The sequence below is a fragment of the Pteropus vampyrus genome, unplaced genomic scaffold, assembly GCF_000151845.1.
Source record: "Pteropus vampyrus isolate Shadow unplaced genomic scaffold, Pvam_2.0 Scaffold21, whole genome shotgun sequence".
In the NCBI taxonomy this organism is placed as follows: Eukaryota; Metazoa; Chordata; class Mammalia; order Chiroptera; family Pteropodidae; genus Pteropus; species Pteropus vampyrus.
Genome location: NW_011888802.1, coordinates 6,241,731 through 6,249,977, shown reverse-complemented (window position 1 = coordinate 6,249,977; position 8,247 = coordinate 6,241,731). Strand labels below are relative to the sequence as shown.

The 8,247-nt window shown below is 31.7% G+C and overlaps 1 pseudogene; it reads right to left on the bottom strand.

Annotated features, from left to right (window-relative positions):
* Positions 1-253: 253 nt before the first annotated feature.
* Positions 254-373, bottom strand: LOC111736696 (annotated as a pseudogene).
* Between the last annotated feature and the right edge of the window lie 7,874 nt (positions 374-8,247).

Below are 8,247 nucleotides of genomic sequence, written 5' to 3'. Positions count from 1 at the left end.
TTCTAGAACTAGCAGTAAGTCAAAGCTAAATTTAATCAAAGTCATAAGGATCCTCCATTTCCATTATTCACCAGTTTTTCACAACAAATACATAGAATTTATTCTTGATTCCTTTTATGCAGTTTTGATTCATTAGAATGTGTTTTTTTTTTGTTTTTTGGTTTTTGGTTTTTTTTTTTAGATGAGGCAACTCTTGGTTGACCTCACAGATTGCAAGAACCTTGTCAGTTTACGATCCCTTTTTTATTTTTTACATCTATAGCACCTGGTCTTCCTAGGTGGTCTCCCATCCAAGTACTAACCAGGCCCCACCTTGCTTAGCTTCCGAGATCAGATGGGATTGGGCTTTGTTCAGGGTGGCATGGCTGTAGACAGAATATGTTGATTGTTTAACTTCAAAATATATTCCAAATCCACACATACTTTAGCAGATCCTCTTTTACCATCTAGTATTTTTAAATTTTAAATGAACTTTATTTTTTAGAATAATTTTAGATTTATAGAGAAAAAAACACAAAATGATACCACAGATAGTTGGTGTATATTCCATACCTAGTTTCCTCTATTATTAATATTTACAATAATATGTTACAATTTTTATGTGTCGAATAAATATTAATAAAAATATTAATGAATGTCGAGATTTTATTGACTTTCTTAATTTTCACAATGTTCTTTTTGTTGCTGTTGTTTCAGCATCCATTATGCATAACGTTTAGTTGTCATGTCTCCTTAGGGTCCTCTTGGCTATGATGTTTCTCAGACCAAATGGAGTCACTTCTAGATTTAATTGAAGGGACCCCATGCTAGCTATGGGCTTTGAGCCGAATATAACTTATTGAGATGATTGGTTTGGGGTTGAATGTTCTCTGTGGATAAGATGGAAACAAAACAACAACAAAAAAACAGCTATTAAAGTGGAAACCAGCTATTTGAGCAGAAACTGATAGCTCTTCCTAAAGTTCATTCTCACTGTCTTCCTCCATAGTAAAATATTCAATTTTGCATGTCACGGTCTAAAATTAATCTCCATTCTCCATCTTCTTTTGTAGCTACATGAGTGCATATGACTATATCCTGACTAATCAGAAATAAGTATAAATAATTGAGTGGCAGTTTCTAGAACCCTTCCTTATAAAGTGGCTTGGGAATAATATTTGTTTTGTTTTTCTTAATTCCTTGTCATTTTTCCTTTTCTGCCTGTAGTATGGTCAGATCCACAGACTTGCATGGGCAGACAGTTACTGCTACTTCTAAAAAGGACCTTCACATCAATACTGAAAAAGAATTTTTTTTTTTCCCAAGGCACAGGTAAAGCACACATGAGGACCAAGCACTTCTGAAAGTGGGAAACACTGAGACATCGATTCTTGAATAAGCTGTTCATATTTATTTACTAGCATTCACTAAAAGACTGCTTAGATTAGTACATTTCCTTTAACAGTGAATTGAAAGAAAAATAAATGGTTTTAACAGTATGGTCTAATATTTATTGAAAAGATGAAAAACCATAAAAAAGAATAGTATAAACCATTTTGGAAGTGATTTCAATATGTGAAGCTGCTTAAGTAAAGTATAAAAATGTCAGGTGGTTTAACTCTAAAAAATATTAAGTTACAAATGTTAATTAGTTGGAAATGTTTCATTATTAAAACATTAAAAGCAGAACTGACAGTAGAATAATGTGAAAGTTCAGGCTCACATGATTCTCAAACAGCAGCAATCAACTCACATTACGTTTTAAGAGTCAGATAAGTAAGGCTGAGAATTATTGCTTTAGTTGATATCATGTGACATTCTCTGAAGTATTAGAGCAATGGCATTGTAATACAGTGAATCAGTGGAACCAGCAAAGCTAAAACTGAATGGAATTCAGAAGACCTAATGGATTTTGCCAATTTGGGGCTGAATAGTGTTGGCACATTTACATTTTAGGACAGTAATATTTCACTAACTGAACAACTTTGTGTAAAACACATAATGTTTGAGTTACAAAGGTATAATGAGACAGAAAAGATTATCACATAAAAGTAAAAAAAGTTACACTGTAAAGCACAAGAGGTATCTTTAACTATCATTGTACTTTAATTGCATTATTACAAAGACAAGAGGCAGAAAGCATAAGATTGTTTTAAAATTTTATTAATTTATTTAGCACATGTTCATTTTAAAATAGATATTTTGTGGCATTTTGTACATTTGAAAAGAATATCATATTGTTTGTCAACTATACTTTTGTAAAATAAATTATTTTGGGATACCAAATTATAAAGAAAATTTCAAATACAGACAAACACATCAACATTTGCTGTTATTTGACTTTTTTATACTAGCTTTGCTAGTGCATCTGAAGGGGTATCTCATTGTGGTTTTAGCTGCATTTCTTGGTGAATAATGATGTCAAGAATCTTTTCAGGTACTTGCTGGATATTTATATATCTTCTAAGAATGAATATTTAGATCCTTTGTTCAATTTTCAGTTGAGTCTTTTTTTTTTTATTGAATTGTAGGAATTCTTTAAGTATTTCAGATGTAAGTATCTTATCAGATACGTAATTTATCTCACTCCATAGTTTGTATTTTTACTTTCTTTATGGTGCCTTAAAAAGTTTTATTTTTAAGAAAGTATAATTTACCCACTTGTCTTTTCTTGCTTGTGCTTTTTTGTCAGATAAAGAATCCTTTGCCAATCTATGTTTTTGATATATTTTGAATTAAATTTGTATATGGTTTGAGAAAAGGGTCATTTATTTTTCACATGAAGCATTTGTTTTTTCTAGAATTATTTCTTGAGAATAATATTCTTTCAACATTGATTTAAATAGGCACTCTTGTTCAAAAATCAGATCATAAATGTCTGGGTTTATTTCTGCAATATTCACCTTATTTCATTGATGTATATGTCTTTGTGTCGGTAAAACACTTTCTTGATAACTCTTTGTAGTAAGTTTTGAAATTGAGAATTGTGAGTTATCTTACTTTGTTCTCTCTTTCAGGACTGATTTAGCTATTGTTGATCATTTGCAGTTCCATACGAATTTTATCATTGAATGTCAATTTATATAAAGAAATCAATTTATATAAAGATTCTTTTGGGAATTCTCAAAATGTAAAAAAGGCAACACACTAGATATTGTTTTACTTTCTGTTGGAACTGGTCATTATTTTAATGTGAGCAAAAATCTCACAGACTGTACTGTTCACAGGAATCTTTCTTCAATCCTATATAATCAGGTTAATGGGCTTCCAATGCAACAACCCAACAGATTGTGACAGCTGAGATGATTTCTGTCAGTAATTAGTATGGAGAAATCTTATATCTTCAATCCATTAAGCCTCAATAATTAGATCTATTTAGACCAATGGCTTTTTATAGGCAGAATTTTTGTAATGCAGTTGGCTTTTTATGCCTATTTTTGTGATATGTACTTCTCCATAATGTATTTTTTTAAATTTTAGATCTTCCATCTCTTTTCCTTACTGGCGCCATCTGGGTGAGTCCCTCCAGGTGATCTTCTATGTCATCAACTTGTTTTTTGGCAAACATTCTGCTATTCAACCCAGCCATTGAGTTCTTTATATCCACTCTTATATTGTCTACATTCTGTATCTTTGATGTGTTCTTTATAACTACTCATTCCTGCTTCATCATTTCAATATCAGACTGGATTTCCTTGAGAACGTCCATGTACTTATTTTTATCATATGACAATTTCTCTTTTGAGCATATATTTTATCTGAGATAAAAGGAATCTTGGTTCTTAAAATATATTTTGGTTAGAAATAGAAGTTCAAGACTTAGTTTTCTCTTCTCCCAGTGAGAGTAGAGAGTATTTCTAGGGTTTGGGCTTGCTTTAGATTTGAAAAACTTCTGTTGTATTTATTATAAAAGTCCTGAATAAAATAGAAAAATGAAGTGCAGAAAAATATATATATACATTTTAAAGAAATCATGAAGTTTATAGATAATTTGACTGTACTAAATACTCTGCATATAGAACATTTTAATGATGAATAACTGATTAGCATTTTAAAATATTAATAAGACGGTTTCATGTATTTGGGAAATAGTATTGGGTGGTGTATGAGGGATACAAATTCATTATTTCAAGTCAATATGTTTGAGAATTTAGAGCACAAGGAATAAACATCTAAATAGGGTATTAAAAATATAAAAACAAAAGTCACATAGAACATAAAAAGAATCAAGCAATATTTTATTTGCAGGGCAAAAATTAAAGATGGCAAAAAATGCCTGTCATTTTTCATTGTAAAGCTTTCCGGTTACATTTTATTATTATATATGTGTTTATAATATTACACTAAAGAAAATAAATGTTTTCTGGTTTGAAAAGACATTGATTAATGAGATTCATAGGATCCATCATATTCTTGGCAAAAATCAGTGAAAAAGAACCATACATGATAATTTAGAATTTTTGAAGTGATATCCTTTATTCTATATCACAATGAGATAAAGTAAAATTGAGAACTTAAGAATAGAAGTCTTAGAATAAAATGACATGCAAAGAGCACTGAATTAATTCTAATACAAATGGCTGAGTATTTTATGGAAATTCTATTTCATAAATATGTACATGAGTAAATATTCTTGACAGAGACAGTACATCAAGAATAAATCCATAGGACTATAGAAATTTAGCTCTAAAAATTCAGCACCAATGGAAAATATAATAAACTTCTTGTTGTATAAAGGATGAAATCAATTTTTCAACTTCAACTCTAAAAGTTCAATAAATAAATATGGAAGAGTAGTTATTTTTAAAAAGTGGACAAGCTAAATTTAAAAGTGTATGCCTCTTTTAAATGATTGAAGGACAAAGTGATATTTAATGACAGATTTAATAGTTATATATATGTATATGTATGTGTATGTTTGTGTATATACATATATACATATATATACATCATTTTTGTTTCTTTTTGATTAATTATCTTATATGTGTGTATGTGTATAAAGTAGAGCCAATTCTTAAGGAACAATGAATAAAAATATTAGGTTATTCTAGACAGATATAGAACTATATTACCACAAAAAAATACTCATTATATTTCAGAAATATTCAGAAAATCCTTTAGAATATATCAAAAATAAAATTTTACAAGTAACTGTGTGCTATTTCAAGTGTAAATAATACATGTAACTTTCTCAAAATATAATTAAATTTTTATTTTTTTATTTTTCTTTTAAAAAGACTATTTGAGATTAGATTGGGGAACTAAAACTAAAAGTATATATATTTTTAGATTATATTTAAATATCTCACTTAAAAGGATTGTTTTCTAAGGTCCATGGACATAAAAGAGAATAAGAACTTAATAGATAAGCAACAAAGAAAATAAATTAATTTTTAAAGAACTACTTTAAAATAAGGATTTTAAATCAAAATTAATTCATGGTCACTTTTTTTTTTTTTTAATCCACTAAACAATTGTATTCCCTAGAATTTATGTATCAACTAAGATATGTGTTAGATAGCTAGTCAGACATGAGCGACATGGGGAACAACGAATAGGGGACCAGCCTAGAGACCTCCCAAAAAACACCCTATCAGTAGTAGAGAATTCCTCCTGCATCCCCAGAGACAAAGGACAGGAGGGTCATAATGTATAGCTTGTTTTATCTGGCCACAGATACCTGTGCAGAAGGTATTACCCTAATACCTCAGGAGCCAATCACCTAGGAATGCCTTCGGAACCACCCATCCTGGCCCAAATATAAACAGATCTTCTCATTACTGTGTTGTTAGAGCTCTTTTTGCTAAAAACACACTCCTTCCTTGGTGGGGAACTCTGTCTTATCTCTTCACTTCCCAAATTCCATAGGATTTTCCTTAACAGGGCCATCTCCTTCTAAATATACTTTCAAAAAATCTTACTTTTTCTAAATTTCACCAACCTGTAGTTCTTTGCTGTGTCAGTGGAGAAGAACCGAGGGACAACACACAAAACCGTCCTCCTCCTCCTCCCCCATGCCACTGAGGAGTTGCCAGATTTCACATCACCCCAGTGGTACCATAAGTATATATGTAATAAGCAAAAATGATCACTGGGTATTGTCGGGGGACGGTAGTGGTGGAAATAAAACATTCCTAAAAGACACCTCTGTACCAGCATAGAAGAGAGATAAAGAAATGGATATTTATTGAATAAGCTTTAAATGGTTTCCATTCATATAAGGTAGCATGAAAGGAATAAAAAATTGGTAGACAGACAATCACGCAAATTTAAAGAGTAAAGTGGAAGAAAGAACAATTAAAACTTCTCTTATCTCCTTAAGAAACAAAGGGGTTGCAACTTCTGATAGTCTCCAGTACATTTTCTCAGAGGCCCCTGAGGAACATTTTTACATATCTAGAGGTCATTTGGCCTGTAAACTTGGAGATAAATCTACATTATAAAAACTGAAGAATGAGCTTAATCCCAAGAGAGATTTATCTCTATACTATGTTAGAGTCAGATTCACTATGTCTCCAAGGAAACACTCCACAAAATGAAGAGGGAAAATGGTCTCTTATCTATTTATAAATGGAGAAAATAGTTTTCATTTACCCTTACAATGTCTCCAATAGAAAATTAATCATTGTTTAGAATGAGCACATATTTCTGAATTACCTGTTCCAAGCCTTTTGTTGCCTTTGAACATTAAAACTAGATATAGTGTGGAAAACTGAGGGCAATACAGATTCAAATAGTTCTGTCCTGTGAAAACATTCACACTCTCTCTTCCCATTCTAATCCCCACCCCACAAAAAAGAGAAAAACAGTTTGGCTGACATAAGTAAGTTTATTTTAATATGCTTGATCTATAAATGTATTTCCCATTTTCTCATTCCTTCATTAATAACTATTTAAAGAACATTTTAATACAGTTCATTTTATATCTGTCTGAAAGTCATGCTTTTACTTTTATTGAAAAATATCTTTGAACAGACAGGTTTGGTAGCAAGAAACTTGAAAACAGATTCAAAGTGGCTTAAAATATTCATAATAAAATACAGAAAATATTTTAGTCCATGTATCTGTGTGTTCAGAAGATCAGGTGATCAGTGACATCACTCTGGTCCCAGATTCTTCTTTCTGAGGTTGGCTATTTAAAGTTCTTGAAGGCAACCAAAGTTTTGCCCCCACAAAAAGGTACCTTTGAAATACTGATTTTAAGCTGGTTATTAGGAAATAAAAGATTCAGAAAGAACCTTTGACCCTCCCCTTTCCTGCCTAAGAGATGAAGAGAAAAAGGCCTGCTCCAAAAGGGGAATCTTAACACATTCACCTTAGCTTTAGATAAGAGCATCCAAGCAAGGGCTAATTAGCTAGCTTCCTTCACTGTGTCTCATATTTTCTGGGCTGTGTAGCAGGAATTTGTTTGCCATATATTTTCAGCTATCTGTGAGTTTCCTTTTTTCTATTTCAGAATCTCAGATCCTTGTCCTTTTTCTCCTTTGTCCATAATGGTATATAAGCCTGAACTGCCCAATGTATTTGTGGTCTCATTCTAATGGCACCCTTGAATATGCTTTCCTGTACTAAATTATGGACATTTTCTCCTGTTAATGTGACTGTTAATTTGATTACTAGCCTAGCTAGAACACTTAGAAGATGGGAGGAAAATTATTTTATTAGCTCCCACATTCTCAAGATAGAAATGAGTACCCATCAACTACCTAGTCATATTTGCTTTAAGCTTGTGAAGAGAATCAAAATTTTACTATCCTGAAGCTGTTCTTTGGGATGTCGATTTTAGCTTTTTATTAAAGAACAAGGCTCAGAAAGAACCTCCCCGCTTTCCTGCCCAAGAGATTCAGACAGCGTAATCTGCTTTAGGAAGGAAATCTTAGAATATTCCCTTAGCCTAATTTGAATTAAGGATGGTAAATAAGGGGATATCACACAGGCTCCTGTTAGCTAGACACCTCCTGTGTCCCCTTGTTTCTGAGTTGCCCAGAAAGAATTTGCTTGCCATGTATGGTCCATTCTTTCTCAAGTATCTGTAAATTACCTGTTCTCACTTCTAAAATTAAATATTCCACCCCCTCCTCCCTTTCCTCCTTTGTCCAAAATGTCTTTTATACTCAATGTTGCCTCACTGTCTTTGGATTTTTCACATATATGTGGATCCTCCATGCTTATGTATTAAAAATTTGATTTTCTTCAGTTAATCTGTCTGTTAATTTGATTATTAGCCCCGCTAGAAAAACTTAGAAGGTGAGAGGAAAAGTATTAACT